Below are 20,601 nucleotides of genomic sequence, written 5' to 3' on the forward strand. Positions count from 1 at the left end.
AGCCAGGGCTGGGGCGGGGCAGTGCCCAGGCTCCCTTCCTGCAGAGCTGTGACCCTAGGCCCACGCGCACAGGGGACTGTGGGGACACTGGCCCCCGTGCCCGCAGGGGAGGCTGCTGCCGCTGGCTGCCAGCCCAAAGGCTCTAGGCGGCTGCTCCAACGTCCAGCTGAGACCAGCCCCAGGCCGCCCAGCTGCAGGCAGAGTTTGGGGTGCCCCAGGGCAGCCCCTCCAGCGCAGAGGACCAGCCGAGGGTCTGGGGGCCTGTGAGTGAGTGTGAGCGGGTGGGCGTGGCTGTGCTTGCACATGGGAGTGCACACGTGCGAGTGTGCATGGCTGCGTGTGCACCGGGCACGTCCTGCACTAGGGAGCCATGGCCGGCTTCCCTGTGAGTCTTTGAGGACAAAGGAGCCCTTTCCCAGCTTGGGCTGCCCCGGCCGGAGGGGGCAAGGCCTGGCAGGGGGGCCGCAGCCTGGGTGGTCCTGGCCTGGCCTCTGCTGGGAGGCCTGCGGGAAGCCCGTCTGCTCTGCATCCACTGGAGGAGGGTCCGGCTCTTCCGTCCCCTCTTTCCCTGTCTGTCCCAAGGCCACGGCCTCAACCTGGGGCGCCCACACCTTCCCGAGGGGCTGGATGGGCGCTTCCCGCTCCACACCAAGTCCTGGTCGGCTTTGGTCTGCTCAGAGTGCTGTCGGAAAGCGCCAGGGGCCACCGCAGGCAGGGGCCAGGGGCCACCGCAGGCAGGGGCCAGGGCTTACGCAGCAGACATTTCTTTGCAGCCTGGGGCTGAGGTCTGCCCTGGGGTGCGGCTGCTCTCACCTGCTCACACTCCTGGCATGTCCTCACAGGGGGTGACAGACCTGTCTCTTCTTCCAGGACACTAGTGCCACCAGGAGGGCCCGGCCCCTTGAGCTCATCACCTCTCAAAGCCCCACCTCCTGATGCCAGCCCACCGTGGTCAGGATGCCCAGAGATGAACCTGGGGGACCCACGTCCAGACCCGACGCTGGCCACTGCTGTTCACCCCTCCGTGAACACCTCCTAGGGCGGCACCATGCCCGCCGCCCCCAACCTCCCTGGCACCCCCTCCCCCGTCCCCCACCCTGGTGTGTGCCCCCAGGCTTCCTCCAGGCCCCGCTGGACAATTCAGAGTCCAGGCGAGTCTCACCTTGACCTTCAGACGCTCTGAACCCAGAGCCTCGCCTCCCCCAGTCCAGCGAGGCGTGGCCCAGGGCCAGGGACTGGTCAGTTCCCCTGGCCCCCCTCACCCTCCCCGGGGTGGGTGTTGTCCTGACCCCCCGGGGCCTGGCTGGGGCCCGATGCGGCTGTGAGCTGGGGTCTGCTTCCTGGGCATCTCTGGAGACCCCTCTGTGGGTCCCTGGTGGACGGTGCCTCCCTCTGCCTTAGTTTCTGGGTCTACGTTGACTGTAAGCATGAGACCCTTACACCCTGTCCCAGCCCAGACCTAGGGCAGGAGCCAGGAGGTGCCCGGGGACGGTGTCGAGGTCGGGGTTCGCTGCCCCAGCACAGAACTGTGGCTTTGGCAGGCAGCATCCAGGAAGGCCCAGGCAGGGCCCTGCACCTCTGGCCTGGCTGGAGGGACGCCAAGGCCAACCCTCACAGCAGCCAGGCCTCTGCTGACCACCAAGGTGGCCTCCACCTGCTCGTGCCTGCCTGGACCCCAGAGGAGAAGGCATGGGAGAGCCAGTCCCCCGGCCAGCGCTGGCCTCTCGGGCTGGCCTTGCTGCCCAGCTCAGCCCCAGGCTTGCTCAGCATACCATGCTGTCCCCAGCCCCACGTCCAGCATGCTGCCTGGAGACCTACCCTCCACCCAGGCCTGGAGGGAGAGACTGTCCCAGACAGGGACATGCATAACCTAGCCCAGGCAGCAGGGGCCAGCCAGAGCCCCGGGAAGCCCCCAGGACGGGAGCCTTCAGGGGCCAGTGCTTCCCCAGGGTGGCTCCTGTGACAAGTCCCCCGCACCTCTGCCTCCCTCCCTGTGCTGACCAGGAGGGGTCAGTCGGTGGCCCCTTCCTCCTCCAGGCCTGGGGTCCCTCAGCAGGAGGTGGGCACCCTGATCCTCATGAGGGTGTGGCCCAGGCGCAGGCCGTGGTGATTGACAGGCAGCATCAGGATGGCCCAGGCTGGTCCCTTGGGCCTCCGTGTCCTCAGCTGGGCTCCAGGTTCCTCCCACGCTGCGCCCCTCTGGTGACCAGGACCGCTTGCCTCTCGGCCAGCCCTGACTCAAGCAGCACCTGACGGACGGGATTCCCCGGAGGCCCTGGAGGTGCTGCGTGCTGTCCAGCGGCCGTGGCCAGCGGGAGGAAAGGCTCCCGTCCCGCAGGGAACCCTCTCGCCCTCCGGCCAGCGTCCCATGTCCAGCTGGGCCCAGCCCTTCTGGGAGGCTGGGACTGTCCCAGCAGAGAGACCCTGGGTGGTCAGCATGACCTCACGTCCTGGACGGGAGCCTGGACGCTGCTCGGAGCACTTTCCGGCGAATGTGCAGCCTGCTGAGCGGGAGCTGCTGGCCAGCTGCTGGGGACAGGGACGGGGACGGGGGAGGAGGGCGACGAGACCTCCCATCTGACCTGGCGCTGGGCCAGGCCCTGGTGCAGACGGCCCCCCGGTGTCCCCTCCCCACAGCCAGGTCTCCAACCACAGGGCCCAGGGCCTGGTGGGAGGGGAGCCCGTTCACAGTGAGGAGCTGGGCTGGGGACAGTGGCCTGCTGGATGCCGGGGTGGACAGCCACAGAGCCGCCTGTCCATTCCATCACTCAGCACTCGACAGCCAGGTGCCGGGAGGCGGGAGGCTCGGGGGTGGCCACTCGGTCAGGGCGCTTGTCCCGGGTACTACCTTCCTCCAGGCTCTGAGCCCCTCTGGCCCTTGGTCTCTGGATCCGTAAAATGGCCCTGAGCAGGGTCTGCCATGAGTGGCAGGCGAGTGGCCTGAGATAGGACGCGTCCAGGGCTGGGGAGGGGCTGGACAGGTGCCACGCAGAGGCTGGGGCAGGGTGCTGGGGCAGGAACGTGAGGACCTGGAGAAGCTGGCCCGGGGACCTGACCCGTGGTCGTCCTTCAGCGCAGGACAAGGGACGTCGTACTGGGCACCACTGGGGTCGGGAAACAAGAGGTTTCGTCCCCTCCGTGTGCCGAGTGGGGGGGACGTGGCGCAGGGCTTGAGGGCCCCTCTGGACCCCTGCTGGTCCCCGCGGGGCTCACTCCACTTGCCCTGTGCCTTGACCTCGTCTGCCCTCCCCTTCCTGCAGTGACCCCAGCTCCCGGCTAAGTGGCCGCAGGACCCGGCCGTCCTTCAGCCTGTGTGTGAAGCAGGGATAACAAGGTCCACCTTTCCCGGGACGATAAGAGAAACAAGCGAGTCAATGGCTCCAAGTCACTCTTCAGGGCCAGCACCCTGCGACAGCCACCCCACGCCGGTCCCCTCCCTGCTTGCCTGGGGGCAGTGTTCAGGTCACCAGGAGCAGCTGCTTGGGACGTGTTGCAGGGACCCACCTTGGTGCACTTGCGGTGTCCTGCATCAGGACAATGCCACCAGTAGCCTCGCCTGCCCAGGTCTTTCTTGGGGTGGCCGATGCCGGCTGGTGGTGATGAACCCCAGCTTCGCTCCCCAGGTGACGGCAGGAAGTGGTTACCTCTGAGAAAAATGTGTGGGCACCTCTGGGTGGAGGCCGGTTTTTACAAATGTCCAGTGCGATGCTTGTCCTTAATGATCACCCCTGAGCCTGCCACCCACATCTCCTTATGTCCCAGAAATCTTAGTCCTGACTAGGTTTAGAGAAAGCTATACACCACCGCGTCGCCTCCTGGCTCCCTGAGTCAGTCTGTTTTCTGCTACTTCAATGAAATACCTGAGGCAGGCTAACCTTGTAAAGACAGGAGGTTTATTTAGCTCAGAATTGCAGAGACTGAAAGTCCAGAGAAGATCGTGTGGCTCAGGCAGGAACCCCTGGCAAAGACAGAGTGGGGGGGCCCCCGCAAAACCCAGGAAGCCCGAGAGGCGGGCACCAGCCTCATTCTTACACCAAGTCACGAGAACTCAGGGGTCCAAAGCCCCTGACGCCTTCCAGGTCTTGCCCCATGACCTGAGGTCCTCCCACTGGGCCCCACCTCTCAGGAACCCCAGTGCCCCCAAATTGCCACACTGGGGACCAAGAACAGTCCTCTCCCAGAGTGGCTCCCCCCATAAGGTCAGCAGAGGGTGGGCACAGTGTCAGCCCCGAGCTGGCCCCGAGCCGCCGGCCAGGCCTGTGCCCCGTCTCCTTCCTTGGTGCCTGTTCACTGGAGGCCCTGCCCTGCCGGCCAGGGAGGCCCACGGTGGCCAGAGCGGCCGCCCCCCCACCCCGGGGAAGACCACGTCCTGGGGGAGCGGCGGCTCTCAGCGCCTGAGACACGTCCCCATTGGTCTCCACTCAGTGCTCAAAGGATAGGCAGGCGGCTGAGTGGCCGAGCAGCGCGGCCAGGAATGGTGGACGCGGGAGGCTCTGGATGGTCCCTGCACTGCAGGGCTTCCTCCCGCTGGACGGCGGGCGGAGGGGCCCAGGGGTCCCTCTGGCCCCTTTTCCTAGCTCTGGGAGCTGCCTTGAAGGTGGCATAGTCCAGTCCTGCCCAGCACCTTGCAGGTGTCCTCACCTTGGCTGGCTTGGAGAGCGGGGCCAGGGTCACTGAAGGCCAGTCCGCGTGACAACCATGAGCCTCTCCTCGAGGATGGGCCTCTGCAGCCTGGGAGCTCCAAGGATGTTTTTTGTGTGAGGAAGCTCAGAGAAGGCAAGGGGCACACCCAGGGTCACACAGCAGGAGGGTGCAGGAGCTGACATGAGAATCCCCTGCTGCACCAGGAAGCCTCTGGCCCTGCTGTGTGGCCTTAGGCTAGACGCGGTGTTCCTCTGAGCTAGACCAGGTGTCCTCCTGGCCCCTGAAGCCCACAGGGTCGGATCAGCAGGGCCCTAATGTGCTGCATGTGATGGGCTTTCAACAAGCTCTGTCAGGGTCAGGGTCAGGGTCAGGGTTAGGGTCAGGGTTAGGGTCAGGGTTAGGGTTAGGGTTAGGGACAGGGTTAGGGTTAGGGTTAGGGTTAGGGTTAGGGTCAGGGTTAGGGTTAGGGTTAGGGTTAGGGTTAGGGACAGGGTTAGGGTCAGGGTTAGGGTCAGGGTTAGGGTCAGGGTCAGGGTCAGGGTTAGGGTCAGGGTCAGGGTCAGGGTTAGGGTCAGGGTTAGGGTCAGGGTCAGGGTCAGGGTTAGGGTCAGGGTCAGGGTCAGGGTTAGAGTCAGGGACAGGCGGCTCTGAGTGGACACGGAGGTGGCATCGTCAAGACACAAATGATGAACTTGCAGAGACTGAAGGTCACCCTGATGGCAAGTGGCTGGGCCAGGGTCACCCTCCCCATCCTCCAGGGACCTCGGGGGCAGCAGAGGTGGCGCTGCCCATCTGGGCTGGCGCTCTCCGGCTCCTGCTCCCTCCCGCCAGCCGCGGGCCCAGGGTGGCAGGAAGCTCAGCTTCTCAGGCTGTTCTTAGGTCCTCAGGGGCCAGGCATGGAGGAGCAAGGTCACCTGCTTGTCCCAGAGAGGGAAGTAACGGCTTCGGCCGTGCCCACAGGACCTGGCTGCAGTCCGAGGGCCAGCAAGGGGACGGGGTGAGAGGACGGTGCTGTCCCCGAGGCCCTGTGGCCTGTCCTGTTGGCTGTCATTTAGACAGACATGCGACGTTTGGTCACTGTCCTCTGGTAGGTGCCAAGGTCCTGGGGCAGGCCCTGGTGGAGCCCCTGTCCCTGGTGCGCCCTGGCTCCTAGCCGCTGCCTGGCGCAGGAATAAAACAGTTCATCCACGAGGAGCTCCTTCTGTACCTGGGGGTCGCGCTGCCCGGCGGGAAGGGTGGGCACAGCCGGACACTCTCAAACACCCGGCAGGCCTCCGTGAGCCTGTGGGGTGGCCCCGGGTGAGGACCCGTCCCCTCTGAGCCTCCGTTACAGGAGTGAGGCTGGCCGGGGTGGGGGAGGGGCGGCACTGACATGTCCTCGGGGGTTTGGTGGCAGCTCTGGGAAGGCCTCAGGGTGGCTGGTGCTGGGCAGGGTGGCGGGCTGGCTCTCTGGGATCTGGAGAGGAGCTTCCAGGAGGGACCCCGAGGACTTGGCCTGACATGGCTGCCGGATGTGTGACATCGAGTAGACCAGGGGTGCTGTCCCTGGGCTGTGCAGCCAGAGAAGGGCTCAGGCCGGGAGGGGACAGGTGAGGACTGTGGGCACCAGGTGGTGGGCATGTGAGGGGTCAGGGGATTGAAGGGGGGTTGGGGACGAAACCCAGCAAGAGGTGGTGGAGACTCAGGGGGCCGAGGCCACCAGGGGCCAGCCCCGCTTCCCGAGGGGGTGTCTGATGGGTGGGGAGGCCCTTCCCGCGGGGGGACAGAGAAGCAGGTACCAGACTCCTCCCGCCCTCCGTGCCCACCGCCTGCCCCTTCCTCTCCCCTCCCGTCTGCCTGGCCACCCGTCTGCCTGCCACCTGCCCACAGACCCAGTCCCCGCCGCTCAGCCCAGTTCCCAGCACAAAACGGGCTGATCAAGGCGTAAGACGCCGGAACAGCGCCCAGCAGCTCGGTGGGGGCTGGCTCTCCGTGTCCATGCCCGTGTCCATGCCGTGTCCATGCCGTGTCCATGCCATGTCCATGTCTGTGGGCTCCACACCTGGGGACCCGACCAAGTGCAGCTGGTGACATTAGGATAAAAAGCTGGAGTCTGGGGGACACACGGCGTGTTTGGTCACCATTCCTCAAACCAAACGAGAGCTGCCCTCACAGGAGCCGAGGCGGGCACTTCAGGAGGCCCAGAGGCCCCGGGCTGAGGGCTCCACAGAGGCTGCCCCCTTCACGCCGGGGCCTGAGCACCGTGGCTCCGTGGCGGACTCTCCTGGCGTCACCGGCTGTGGGACCTGGCGCCTCCAGGCACAGCAGCCACAGCGACCGTCATGCTACCTGAGCCCTGCACTGACCACTCACCCGTAACCCGTCCAGCCACAGCCCACAGCCGCTCCAGTGTCTATCGCCCCCTCCTGAGCCCTTCATCCACCTCTCCTCGCGGCTGTCCATGCCCACCTGCCCGCCCCTCACCTGCCCACGCACAGCACCTCCTGGACGCCCGGCCTCCGTCGTCTCCACACGTGCGCAGGGTGTGGCTGTGAAGGCCCCAACAACGGGAGCCACCGCCTGTCAACACGGGGCCTCTGCTCCAACAGCCAGAGGGCAGGGGAGGGACAGGCCATCTGAGGGGGGCGGCAGGCCGGCTTGGGGACGGCTTTCTCCCCACCGCAGTTCTCCGCCTGCGGGAGCCAGGCTGCAGGGCTGTCCCAGCACCTCCGCTCTGCCAGACGCTCTGCTCCTCTGCAAAGCCACCTTGCCATCGTCCCCAGGGACAGGGCCGTGCGGCTGGGGCAGTGAGCTGTGTCTGGTTCTGGGACCGTGATGCACAGTGCTCCAGGCTGAAGCCTCGGGCCCACCTGTGGGTGCAGGGGAGGCCAGCAGAGCGGGAGGCCGGCAGAGGGGAGGCCGGCAGAGGGAGGCTGGCAGGCGACGGCCCTCGTCACGGCTGCAGTGACCCCTCCCGCTGGACCAGGCGACTTCGCACATCATTTATCGGCCGTGGGAAGAGCAGCCGCACTTGGGGTGCGGGGAGAATTAATTAAAGCTGGGGACGCTCTCCAGGCAAGGCAAGTGACAAATGTGCTTGTTAATAACGCATCGGTGCCAGCTGCTGACGAGGCCAGGCTGCACCGGGCCTGGAGAGCCTGCAGGGGCGGCCAGTGGTCCCTGACCCCAGGGTGGCCGGCCCAGGACCACCCGGGCAGCTCCACACACGGTGCAGCTCTGGGCTGGGCCCCGTGGGGGGGAACTGGGGTGACCCGGCCAAGCTGGGAACAGCCTGGTCCCCTGGCCGTGGCGGCCAGGGCTGAGTGGGCAGGATCCCAGGGGAGCAGAGACCCAGTGGGAGCTCAGGCTGCTCCCAGAAGAGGACAGGACGGAGCTGGGTGGCCAAGGACAGCAGGCCAGAGCTGCAGAGCTATCCAGGCCTTAGACACACGGTGCTGGGGCGCGGGCCGTGAGCGGCCTCTTCAGAGCAGCCGGGAGGGTGAGCTGCCCCAGGGCAGGAGGTGGACCAGGTGCCCCGAAGGCAGAGGGGAGCCCAGCAGGGCCTTGGGCAGGAGGGTGACGCGGTCAGATGGGGGTTCGCTCAGCCCTGGGTCCCACTGAGGATGGCCCAGAGGGCCAGGGGGTGCAGTCCAGGCGGCAGACAGCCAGGTGTGGGGCAAGGGGTACCCGTGGGGGAGGTCCCGGCACGCAGCAGCCCCCTGGTGAGGGGTTCAAGCCCACCCAGGAGGGGTGGGGGCCCGTCCGACCCACCCTGCTCCCTCTCTGGCCCCAGAGCCCAGGGAGGCCCCAGTGGCCACCAGTGAGGTCCCCACCCCTCTGCCTGCCCTTCCCAGGTGCTGCCCCAGGTCCCCACACTGGTCGGGGTCCCCACTTTACTGACGCAGGAGCCAACGCGGGCCCCACGAGCCCGCGTTTTCTGACAAGTGGGTGTGCTGGGGACAAGGGTCCCATCACGGTCAAGGCGTGTCCAGCCTCGGGACAGTAACCGCAATCAGACGTGTGCTCCACAGGGACACTGCGCCACCCCGAGGCCAGTCCAGGGCACTGTGGGGAGTGGGGACTCCAACCTTCAAACGTCACGGCCAGCGCACCCCAGGGGCCTGGCAAGCCCCAGTGCTGCCCTCGCAGGGCTGGGCTCACGCTGGACAGCGACAGCAGGCCGCATCCGGTGCTCAGCCGCGGGAGCCGCCCTGTGACGGGCGCAGTCTCCCCCAGCCTGAGTCCCGCTGACACCATCTCCTGTGCTGACTGAGGGTCTCAAGGTCTTCCTGGTGTGGCCCTTGGAGCCACGGGCTTCAGCGCGAGCCCCCTGGCCTGGGCGCGACGAGAGGGCCTGGAGCCCCGCGGGTCCGTCGTGATGTCTGCCTGCATCGTGGCTGCCCAGCACAGCCCTCTCAGCACCTCTCCACGCAGGCCCTGTCCCTAGGCAGCAGCTGGAGCCTCAGTGCTCGCCGCCAAGCGCCACACTGGGGCCCAGGCTCCTAGCTGGCGGGGTGGGGACAGGGCACAGACGGCCTGCTCTGCGTGGGCTTTGATCCAAGGTGATCAGTCATCTCAGGGCCCTGAAAGGGGGGACCCCGGCCTCTTTCTGACATGAGGGGATCGAGGCTCGGGCGGGAGGCAGAGCCAGGAGTCTGGCGGCTGTACCTGTCACTTTGAAGGGGGACAGGAAGTTGGCAAGGTGGCCTTGCCGTGCTGGGGACCCTGGGCGAGTCCTGCCCTTTCTGACCCTGTTTCCTGGCCTGCAGCAGGGGCCACGTGGGTCTTGGAAAGTTCTGGGCTGCAACTCAGCAGGGGGTGCCCAGGCCATCCCAGGTGCTCTGGGGCAGGGGTCTAGAGAGACCGGGGCACATGGTGACTCTGCCTACTGACTGCCCAGGCCCATTCGCACCCAGGGAGGGAGGCTAAGGCGTGCAATCTCCAGCTGCCTGCTGTGTGGCCTTGGCAAGTCACTTAACCACTCTGATCCTCCCTGCCCTTAGCTGAAATGGTACAAAAATAACGCCTTGCTCATGGCAGCTGTGGGCAGGTCCCTGAGCCTGGAAACCAGGCTCTGCCAAGGGAAGTGGGGCGTGGCTGGCCCTGGTCATCCAGGGGAGCCCAGACGGGGTGTGCGAGTGTCCTAGGCCACAGGCACGCTCTGCCTCAGCCCTCTGACCCTGGCCACGCCCGTTGGGCCCTGGGGCAGCTGCCAGAGGGTCTCACTCACCACAGAGGTGCCCGATGGCCTGGCAGCAGCTGGCACATAGCCACACAGGCAGGGGCCACCCGGCCAGGGCTGTGGCTCCGCCCTGCTGCCCGCCCTGCTGCCCAGCCTCCCCAGGATGGAATTCCAAAGGCCGAGCCTCCGCCCAGGGGGTCTCCTTTCCCTGGGCTTCGTGGAAACACAGGGTTTTGCAATAGCAGAGGCCGCTCCGCGAGGCCAAGCCAATCAGTCCACACCAACAGGCAAGGACGCCCAGCCAGACCCAAGAGGCCGGGGTTCCGCCTGGGCCTCAGGGACCAGAGCTGCTGACCCCTGGACAACCCGCTGCAGCCAACCAGCTGGAGCGCGGGGCCGAGCCCCAGATCACACAGCGTCCCACCGAGGGGCCGAGCAAGAGCGGGCACAGAGAGGGGGAAACTGAGGCCGGGGGCAGAGCCAGCCGGCCTTGCTCCAGGCTGAAGTCGGGCCAGGTGGGGGGGGACAGACCCAGGTCAATCCCAGCTCGACCTCTGACCCTGGGCACGTCACGTGATGCTCTGAGCCGATTTGGTTATGAGTAAATGAGAAGGCGTAGCAGTGACTTCTGGGGTGACTGGGGACTCGGAGGCGTCTGGGTGGCTCCACAGGGCACAAGGCACCCACTGAGCAGAATCCCTAACAGGCGCTTATTGAGCCAATGCTCTGTGCCCGGCCGGGAGAGAAGAGAAAAGGCGCATTCGTCCCCAGACCGACCTAAGGAGAAAGGGCGAGCGCACCCTTGGGGCAGTTAGTGACCTGCCTCGGGTCAGCGCTTGGACCCTGATCTGGCTGCAGTCCCTATCTTAGTCTCCTGAGAGGCTTCTGAGGAGGCGCTGTGGTGGCCATGGGAGAAGCCCGGGCAGAGAGGCCCCAGTTCAGCCTCTCAGGAGCTGGGCGGCCTTTGGCCCATTACACAACCTCTCTGGGCCCCCTTGCTGCAGCTCGGAGAGGAAGGCGTGGCCTCTCCACTCAGGGCATTTCTGTGAGGCGTCATGGTCGTGGGGGCACCTGGTAAACCAGAGGCTCCTGCAGGAGCGGTGACCACAATCGCTGTTGTCATGGCTGTTCCCCCGAGGCCTGTCCAGGAAGAGCCGGGCTCTGTGGGGATGGCCTGATGCCGCACTTGGCTCAAGCATCAATTTGCATCAACTAATTCTCATCTCTGCTCCGGGCCTGAGGCCCCTCATGTAAGAGGTCAGCCGTGACCGTGAGAGCTGCCAGCCCGGGAACACGGCTTAGACATGAGGGCGGGCGGGGCGGGAGGATCCTGCCGTCCACCCTCAAGCTGGGGGCTCCCGAGGTGCGGGTGGACACTCACGTCCAACAGGACGGGTGCTCCCTGCCCGCTGCGCTTGACAGATGAGGTGGCAAGGCTGTGGGAAGTCACCAGGGGACACAGCCCACGTCACCAGCTGCTCCGCGGCTGGGGTGGCCTGGAAGCCAGGCTGCCACCTCAGGTGTCACCTCTCTCCACAGTTCCTCGTGGTGACATAAGGACAGGATGTGACACCCTTGGGCTCTCTGTGACTTAGCTCAGGTCACCAGGAGCAGAGCCTGGTGTCACCGTGTGCACGTGAGGAAACGCAGTCTGGGGAGGCCAAGCCAGGGTCCAGTCCTGGGGTCTCCCGGTGGCTGTCCCCTGCAGCCCCCGCACCCTGCGGTGCTGGTGGCAGACGTGCTCCCCCTGGTGAGCCTGGTGGGGGCACCTGGGGGCTTGGGGCCAGCAGGCCAGCGGGCAGCCTGGGGTCAGGCTCGGCTCCGGGGCTCTGCTGCCCACGCAGGTGGCAGGGCCCTGCTGCCCGCTCCTCCTGGCTGCTGGGTGCTGTGCCCCTTCTTCCCTGTAGTGGTGGCTTGGCAGGACCCCAGGCTCCATCCTGTGGGCGTCAGTGAGCAGAGGGTGGCCAGGTCAGCGCTGTGCTGGCCGGAATGTGTCCCTGCTGCAGCCAGAAGGCCAGGGGACACAGCAGCCCCGCCACTGGGGTCTCCCCGGCTGGCGGCAGGGTGCTGTCAGGTGGGCCCCTTCCCGGGGGCTGGGGAAGAAACTGTCCCCCAGGTCACTCTGGTGTGGACGGAATCCAGGTCTGATGGGGACCGTGTCAGACGGCAGCCCCCTCCTTGTCCTGCCCCAGACACCTGGAGTCCGGCCCCTCTCACCTGGGGTCTCTTGGGTGCTGCTACCCACCCCCAACACACACTCTGCTTTTAAAGAGCTCTTGTGAGGTGGCCGGTGCGCCCAGTCACCTCCTTGTCCCAAGGTCAGCTGCTCAGTGCCCTTGACTAACCCACAGGCTCCCTTTCACCCTGCAGCAGCGTCTGGAGGTAGCACTGGGCACGGCTGGCGGGGCTCGAGGCAGCCCTGCCTGGGCATCTGCCAGGGCCAGAGGAGGGAACTGGGCGACACACGTGGCCAGGAGGGAGGCCGGCTCTGGAGCAGGGAGGAGGGGCCTGAGGCTGAGTGGCACCCTGTGCCGAGAGCTGGTCTCTGGCTCCGCCTCTGTGTGCATCTGGCCCGGGGAGGCCCCTGGACCCATGCCCAGCTCCCTGCACCTGCATGCCCAGGTCTCAGGGACAGTTGGCATCTGCACAGGGAGCCCTGTCTGCACCTTAGGACCACCCACATCCTGCGGAGGAGCTCGGAGGGCAGGGACGGGCTCAGGCTCAGCATCTGTCACTACAGCCGTCCTGACCCTGGCCACCCTGCCTCCAGACACGGGGCAGGGGGTGGGGGGGCGCAGTTCCTCCATCATTTGGGAGAAGGGCAGCTGGTCCCCTCTGCAGACAAAGGCACAAGAACGGAGGGGCCAAGCAGGCCCTGCTTCGCTTCCCTCTCCTCTGGGGCCTCCTTCCTCCTCCCTCCAGCCAGGTCCTTCCTGGGCCTTGGTCAATAAGGAACCGGCTGCACCCCTCCCCCACTCTGTCCAACGTCCAGGACGAGCCAGCAGCGGCCCCTGACCCTGAGCAGGGGGCAGGCCTCACTCCACTCCAGCAGAGCCCTTGGATCCCTGCCTTAGGGGCCTGGAGGTGACATCCCAAGACCATGAACAGGAGGGAAGGCCTGGAGGCCGGGGAGGTGGGTGACGCTGCCCCAGAGGGAGCGCAGGTGGGGAGGCGCGTCCCCTGCCCCCCAACCCTGTCACAGCCCCCAAGCCCCGCCCCCGGAGGCGGGGCTTGGCGACCGAGGTGGAACGCCTGGGGCCCAACTTGTAATTAAATGGCAGCGATTTTGACGTGGCAGGTGATCTTCTCGGGAAGCCTGGCTTTAAATTTAGCTTCCTCCCCAGCCAGCCCTTTGAAAAGGCTGCGCTCCTGGGAGACGGCATGAGTCATCGGCCGCCCGCCCGGTGAGCAGCGGCGTCTGCGGGGGAGCGGGCCTCCGAAGGCAGGGGAATAGTAAATAAGGCCGGGGCGGCCGGCGGGGCGCACCGCTGGCGGCAGGTGCTCAGAAGTGGGGCAGGGGACGGGGTGGGGGGAAGCCAGCCGGGTGGCTGTGCCACTCCCTCGGCCTCCAGGCCCAGCCCCTGGACCCAGCACCGCCCTGCTGCAGGGTGTGTGCGCCCTGGGCTGCGCCCCCACTCCCGCAGGTGCAGGGGGAGCTGGGAAGTGCTCCCCCAGCCCACAAAGAGAGCCTGGAGCCCCTGGGTGCTGTATGGCAAGAAGGGAAAATGCCCTTTGTCATAGGAACTGGGTTGAGGACGCAGAGATGGGAGCTCAGCTGGGGTCCCTGGGTGGCCCAGGTGGTCACTTGGACCCTCCTGAGGGAGGCAGAGGACTTGGACCCCAGGAAGCCCACAAAGAGGAGCAGAGGGCGTGTGGACACGCAGGCCTGGAAGACTACAGTGATGCAGCCACCAGCCAAGGACACTGGGGCCATCACCAGGAGCTGGAGGGCCAGGGAGGGCCTCCCTAGACTCCCCGAGGAGCTCGGCCCTGCAGAGGACCTGGGGAACTGGCGATGGCCTCCGGCCTCCAGGACCGTGAGGGGTCAACTCCCGTCTGTTTAGGCTCCAAGTTCACCTGGTCACCTGGTCAAGTTCGCCCAGCCCTGGGGCACCAGTGTACAGAGGCTGGGAAAAGGGAACCCAGTCCATGGTCACCTGCCCACAGTCACCTGGTGAGTGGCCAGGGGGAGATTCACACTCAAACCCATCAGTTCCAAAGTCCCTGGCCTCCAGGAAGAGCAGGACCCCCGTTAGGGCCCATCACAAATCTGCAGCCTGATATGGTGACACCCTGCTGGGGAGAAGCAAGGTAGGGCGGGGGGGGGGGGCACCGTGGAGGGAGGGGCATGGGGTGTGAGGAGGCCACAGGGCCACCTCTGGGTGACGCGCAGGAGGCCACCACAGGAGGGAGGGATGCACGTGTCCCCTGTAGAAGGGGCAGGCAGAGGCGGCACTTCCTGCTGTCACCAGCGGCCTCGGCCCCTCCCCTCTGTGGCACAGGGCCCTGCTCAGGCCGTGGAGGCCCACCGGGTGACACAGCTTTAGGGGTCCCCTGAACGCACCGCACGCACAGCTCTCTCACAGAGAGACACACGACCACCACATGCGTGGAGAAAACACACACACACACACACACACACACGCCTGGGCCCCCCACCCCGCATGCCTGCGCCTCCATCACATCCCCACAGCTCACCCTTGCAAGGCTCACCACACACACTCCATACACACAATCGTGCACACACAACCACGCACACTGTCCACAGCCCACTGCCTCCGGCCCCTCCCCTCCCTTTCACTGTCCCCTGGGGGTGCCAACATCCCAGGCTCTGCCTGCAGGGAGGGAGGGGACTGGCCCTCTTAGCACAGCCTGAGAATTGAGTTCCCCGGATCTGGCTGCACCTCCCAGCCCCAATCCTGCTCCCCTGGGACCCCCACCTGCTTCTTCACCTCTCTGGTCCTTGTCCTAGGCAGACGGTCACGGTCCCCTCTGGGGATGGCCTGCCAGGGGCTGGGGGAAGTCTTCTTCGCCTGTCCTGTCTCAATCCTTGGACTTGGAGGGCGGAGCTCTGCTCTGTGCTATGCCAGGCCTCGAGACACCCTGCTCCAACCCTGTGCGCCTGGCTGCCGCCTCCCCGCCCTCCGGGTGGCCCTGAGCTCACTAGCTGGGGTGTCTCTGGTGCCCTCTGCCATTGGTCAGGACCTTGCCTGGTCCTTGAGGTAAGTTCAGCAGCTCAGGCCATGTCCCCTGAAGGGGGGAGGGCACAGATGCCTGTGTGACAGATGGGGAGACCAAGGCACCCCGCTGCTGCAGGCTTGGAGGATGTGCCCTGGCACCACTCTGCCCGCCAGCTGGGTACACTGGCACACAGCCAGGCCTCCCTGAGCCCCGTTATCCCTGAAAGGAGCACTGAATGCAGCTCGAGAAGTGCCATACGGACCCCCAGCTGCTCCTGATCAGCACTGGGGTCTCCGGCAAGTTGCCTGCACTTGCTGAAACTGGTTCACACAAAACAAGGGGGCAGCCCTCCCAGGCCCGCCCTTCCCCAGTGCTGCTGAGGGCACCTGGGAGCCAGGGAAAGTGAAGGGCAGGAGCTCAGAGGTCAGGCATATCCAGGTGGGAGTCCAATTCTGCCCCCTGCCAGCTGTGTGGCTCAGAGTAGGAGCCTAACCTCTCTGAGCTCAGGTTGCCTTGTCTAAGAAGTGGGAAGGACACCACCCAGTGCTGTAGTTAGGAATAAATACAATATCCTGTATAAAGGGATGAGCTCTCCGGAGGTTTGACCCTTGTCCATGAAAACAGAATCAGACCCAGCTCTGCGGGCCACTCGCGCAGTCAACACTAGGTAGGACGCTCTCCAAGGCCTGCCCTCCAGATGCTTAAACTTATTCTCTTTCCAAAAATGGTTAGGGATGAACCACATTCCTGGCCATTCCCCCTGCAGGAGGATGGGGCAGCTAGGTCCTCCCCACAAGTCCTTTGTGACCAGAGGCCACAGGGCAGAGACGGAGGGAGGTGGGGAGGTCGAGGGGCACTGGCTTGAGGCCAGACAGTGAAGCACTGCCTTTTCCAGCTGTGACAGATGAAATGGGGGTCAGACAAGAAGTCGGGGGATGCTGGGGTGGAGACAGGACAGGACCCGTCTGGCCCAGGAGGGTCAGGACAGCCTGGACGGAGGGTGTTATTGGATGTGGAGAGTTCTTTGCCTGTCGCCAGCTAACCCTGGCATTGACCATCTGGCTCCGGGTCTGGCTGGTGGGAAAAACCAGCAGGGAGGTGACGGGGAGGGGCCCTCCTGGAGCAGAGGGCAAGAGGGGCAGCGCGCGGGGGTCTGTCCACCTGGCAGAGGGGCAGAGGTGGAGGGTCCGGCAGAGGTGGAGGGGGGAGCAGCTGGGAAGGAAGCAGGTGAGTGTGTGGGGACGGGAGGGCCAGAGTCAGAGGCGGCTGGGAGAAGAAAGGAAAGACAGGAGGAAGAAGGGAGGAAGGGGAAGGCGGAAAAGAGGGAGGAGGAACAAAGGAGCGAGGAAGGAGCCAAGGAAGGACGGGGAGGAACAAAGACGGAGTAAGAGGGAGGGAGGGAGGGAAAGTGAGAGGACGAGCCGCGGAAGGAAGGGGACAGTCGCAAAAGAAACATTCGGAGAAAAACAAGGGTGGAGAGGGGAAGAGCGGGGGGCGCCGCGAAGGGAAGGGAGGACGGCGAGGAGCGGCGAGGGCGACGGCCGGCGGCGGCGAGGGCGCGGCGGCGCGAGGGCAGCCGGCAGCGCTCGGCGAGGGGGCAGCAGAGGGCGCGGAGCGCGCGGCGCGGCGGGAGCGCAGCGGGCAGCAGCGGCGGCGGCGGCGGGCGCGGGCCGGCGGCATGAGCGCGGCGGCGGCGGCGGGCGCGGCGCGGGGCTCGGGGCTGCCGGGCGGCGGGGCGGCGCGGGCCGCGGAGTAGGCGCGCGGGGCGGGCGCGCAGGGATGCGGCGAGCGGCGGGACCCCCAGCCCGAGCCCCGGCGCCGGCCCGAGTCCCGGAGCCGCGCCGCGCCGGGCGCGCCTAGAAGCGGGCGCCGTGCATTCAGCGACCCGGAGCCGCGGAGCCCGGAGTCCCCGCGGCCCCCGGAGCCGGGACAACTGTTGCGGCGGCGGCAGCGGCGGCGGCGGGGGCGGGGGCACGGCCGGGCGTGGGCAGCCCCCGCGCCCCAGCAGGCGGCTCCCGCGGGCGCCGGCTCCGGCTGCGGAGCGAGGAGCGGGCCGGCGACGAGCACGAGGTGAGCGGGGGCGGCGCGGGGGAGGGGGCGCCGGGCGGGGGTCGCGACGGGGGGCGGGGCGGCGGGGGCGGGTCCGCGCGGGGGGCGGGGTCTGCGGCCGGGGCGGGGAGCCGGGTGCGCTAGCCGCGCGGGCCAGGGCGGGCGCTCCGGGCGAGGCGCGTAAGGTGCACTGGGTCCAGGGCTCTGGAGAGGGGCCGGGGACGACCAGCCGGAGTGTAGAGCAGGAGCCTGCGGGGCAGCCGGTGCCCAGGCGTTGGGGTCCGCTCCGGGGCTCGCCAAGGTGGGGATCGTTGAGCCCGCGCGAGAGAGGAAGGGGCCTAGGTTGGAGGAACAGTCCGGGACGCACCGTGCAGGGACGCGGCAGCCGGGACCGGAATCCGCGTCCGAGGTGGGGACCAGCGTCCAAGGACCGAGTCCGGGAGCGCAGCCAGCCGGAGCCCGGTGCGCGCCGGGCAGGGACCAGGCAGGTTCCAGGAGTCCCGGCTGGGCGGCGTGAGGGACGGGAAAAGCCCCCCAAGTGCATGCCCCTCAGTCCCAGTCCGCCGCGTGGTCCCTGCGGAGCCACCGCCGCTTCCTGGTGCCGAATCAATATTGATCCCGCGCTCGGGGCTGGGTGGCCCCGCAGCCGCCTCGGAAGCTCATTAGCTCCAGCGGTTGCTATAGAAACGAGACCCCAAGCGTCTTCAGGTTATATTTATTCTAATTATTATTATCATTATTAGTATTAGTATTTGTTACTCAGCCGGAGAAAAAAGAAGGGAGGAGAAAAACCCAGGGCACCCAGCTGCCTCCAACTGTTTGCCTTGGGAGAGAGCGAAGCAGCTCGTAGGCCAGGCCGCTCCCTTCCTGGTGGCCCCAGGCGTGCAGGCTGCCCCCCAACCAGGGGTCAGTGGGTGGGAAGGGGTTATGTAACCCGTGGGGAGAGCTGTGTGTGCCTGTGTGCCTCCCCTACCTCTCTGGGCCTTGTGGTCTTTGGGCTGAGTGACAGCTCCTGTCCAGAGGAGGTTGGGAAGAGCAAAAAGTGACGGCAAGGATTGCAGGAGTGCCCCTGCCCTGGCCCTGGCAGTCCTGGCTTTGTGTCCTTGAACAAGGCTCTCGACTCCTCTGAGCCTCGGTTTCCTCATCTGAAAGAGAGCTGGATCCAGGGCCATGCCCACTGCCAAAGGTTGCTATGAGGTCACAGCAGGACCTGGAAGTTCCCAGGCAGCCATCATGGCTGTGTGACCCCGGACAGCCCCCGCCTCCTCTGGACCTCGGGCCTGGCCCCAGGCATGGGCTCAGAGGCCTTCAGACCCGAGGGCTGTGACTTGCTGGCTGTGGTGGCTGAACTCAGCCCTTCAGACCCAGACTGATGGCCAGGTCTCCTCCGTCACCTGGTTCCCACTGTCTCAAGCGCCCGGGAATGGGAAGGTCCAGTGGGCCTTTGGGAAGGGCAGTCTCTGGGTGGGTCACAGGGGTCAGTTGGGAATGTCATTCAGAACCTGGATCTGAACCCCCGGGTCCTTGGTGTCAACCCAGGACAATCCCATGCCTGTGGGACTTGCCCAGATGGGGACCTGTCCCTGTCCCTGTGTCTGTGAAGGCCCCAGGCAGGAGCCCTCCTCCCAGCACCGCGCCTCCCCAGAGCGGCTCCTCTCCTGGCTGCAGGGGGTGTCGAGCTAGAGGTGACCAGAAAGTCCTGCTGCCCGGCTGCTCTGGCCCCGTGGGGCTCAAGCTGAGAGCAGGGGCTTTGGCCAGTGTCTTTGATGTCACTGTCTCCCTGGTTTGGGGTCTGTCCCAGGCATGTGAGGCCCTGCACTGACAGGGCAGGTGAGGGAGGTGACTGGGGGGGGGGGGCGCGAGTGTGTATGAGTGGCCGTCTCCTGGGCCACCCAGTCTGGAGCTCACTGGGGCAGCTGGACTGGGCAGGAGGTGGAGGTGGAGAGGCTGGGGCTGCTCCAACCTTTGTGGGTGGCCCTGGGAGGGAGAGCCGCCTGGAGCTCTGTCCATCCCTGCCCCTGCCTGGCTGCCTGCTTCAGCCGGCCCTGCCTGCCGCCGAGGGCGCTGGGCCTGCCCGGGGCAGGCGGTTCTTGAGTTAGCGGGTGAGGAAGGGCTGGTGGCATGCCTGGGGCCGGCCACGTGGCATGGGGCACCCTGGGGGGCACCTTTCCTGTGGAGGGTGGGAGGGCTGGCCTCGGGGAGTGGGTGGAACCAGCAGGAGGGGCAGCTTCAGCCAGGGGACAGGAGGAGTGAGGCCTAGAGCTCCGTGCACAGTGATATGCAGAGGCCGTGCCCTCCTGGCCCTGCAGGCCCAAGAGCCAGGGGAGGGCGCGCAGCTGGGCAGCATGGAGCAGGGACCCCAGGCTGGGCGAGGGGTGGCTGGAGAGCAGGTGGGCAGGAGGGGCCAGGTGCTGGCAGCGGCAGAGGGCATCTGGTCCCGCTCTCTAGGGAGTCCCCAGCCCTCAGCCACCCCCCGCCCCTCAGAGCACATCATCGGGGAGGGGAGAGGGCTGCCCAGGCTTGGGCTTCCAGGGGCGGGGCCGGGGACCCCAGGTCTGGCTGTCCTGTTGCCACAGAGGAGTTTGTTTATACGACACAGCTGTACCCCGCTGCAGTGGGCTGCCCTGGGCAGGGAAGCCCAAAGGCCACTGAGTCAAGGGCTGTGGGGAGTAGAGGCAGAGCCCCCGCGCCTCACCTGACCCCTGCGCCTCACCTGACCCCCGCGCCACCCTGCGGCCAGCCAGCAGTCACTGATGGTGTTGCACAGAGAAGCCGAAGCCGGGAAGCCAGCTCAGGAGGTGGGTGTGAACACCAGGCAGGATCTCACCGCCCCACCGCCACTGTATTGCTGGGAGCCAGGGCCGGCACCCGTGGTGAGGTGGAGGCTCTGCGGACACTCACCGCTAGTCATCATCCTGTTTGTCTTCCTCTGAACTGACCCAGAGTCTTACCCTTAGAGGAAAGATTTCACCTCCTTGCTTAGGGAGGCGCTGTCTCTGCTAATTCAGCCTCTGTGGCTTTCACTTCTGTCCAGTTGATTCACACAACAGATGTACACTGGTCTTAGAATGGACTCTGTGGCTCTCCCCAGCTGTTCTCTGTGGAAGTAACTGAAACCATCTATCATCAACTCCTAAAACAGTGGGGGCTCCTTTCCTCACCATTCTCTGTAGGGCACGGTCCTGGACACCTGCAGCCAGAGGGTGAGGAGAGGTGCGCTCCTGGGGAGAGGGCTGTGGTGTCCAGCTCTGTAGGTGCTGCTGACGCTGCCTGGGGCCTGGCAGGAGGGGCCCACTCTTCCTGCCTCCCTCCCCTGGCCCTCCTTCCTGCAGCAGGGCACTCCTTGGCCTGCTGCCTGTTGGCCCCCGGGCAGCTTCCTGCCCAGACGCAGCCAGAGAGGGGCACCTGCTTGAGGAAGGGACCCTGCTCCACTGGAGCTCTGGAGGTCCCTCCCAGCCCTGCGCCACCCCCACCTGCTGTGACGAGCCCCTCCCTCCTTTGCTGTGGGTCCTGGCCAGGTTGGAAGTGTGCGGGGACCTTCCCGGGTCCCTCACTGGAAGCCCTTC

General features: G+C 66.3%; 1 protein-coding gene across 3 annotated transcripts in view; it reads left to right on the top strand.

Moving 5' to 3' along the window:
* The window catches only part of Shisal1 (shisa like 1), a 97,861-nt gene that overhangs the window by 23,885 nt on the left and 53,375 nt on the right, over window positions 1–20,601 (top strand). The window contains exon 1 of one of the 3 annotated variants that reach the window (XM_076855470.2): window positions 16,782–17,056. The exons of 1 other annotated variant lie outside the window; for it this stretch is intronic. The gene's annotated coding sequence lies outside the window, so the exon portion shown is untranslated. Of the gene's footprint in view, window positions 1–16,781; window positions 17,057–17,205; window positions 17,337–20,601 lie in introns of those variants that run through there. One more of the 3 variants, XM_076855464.2, reaches the window with a different exon arrangement.

The sequence above is a fragment of the Callospermophilus lateralis genome, chromosome 4 (assembly GCF_048772815.1).
Source record: "Callospermophilus lateralis isolate mCalLat2 chromosome 4, mCalLat2.hap1, whole genome shotgun sequence".
Taxonomy (NCBI): Eukaryota; Metazoa; Chordata; class Mammalia; order Rodentia; family Sciuridae; genus Callospermophilus; species Callospermophilus lateralis.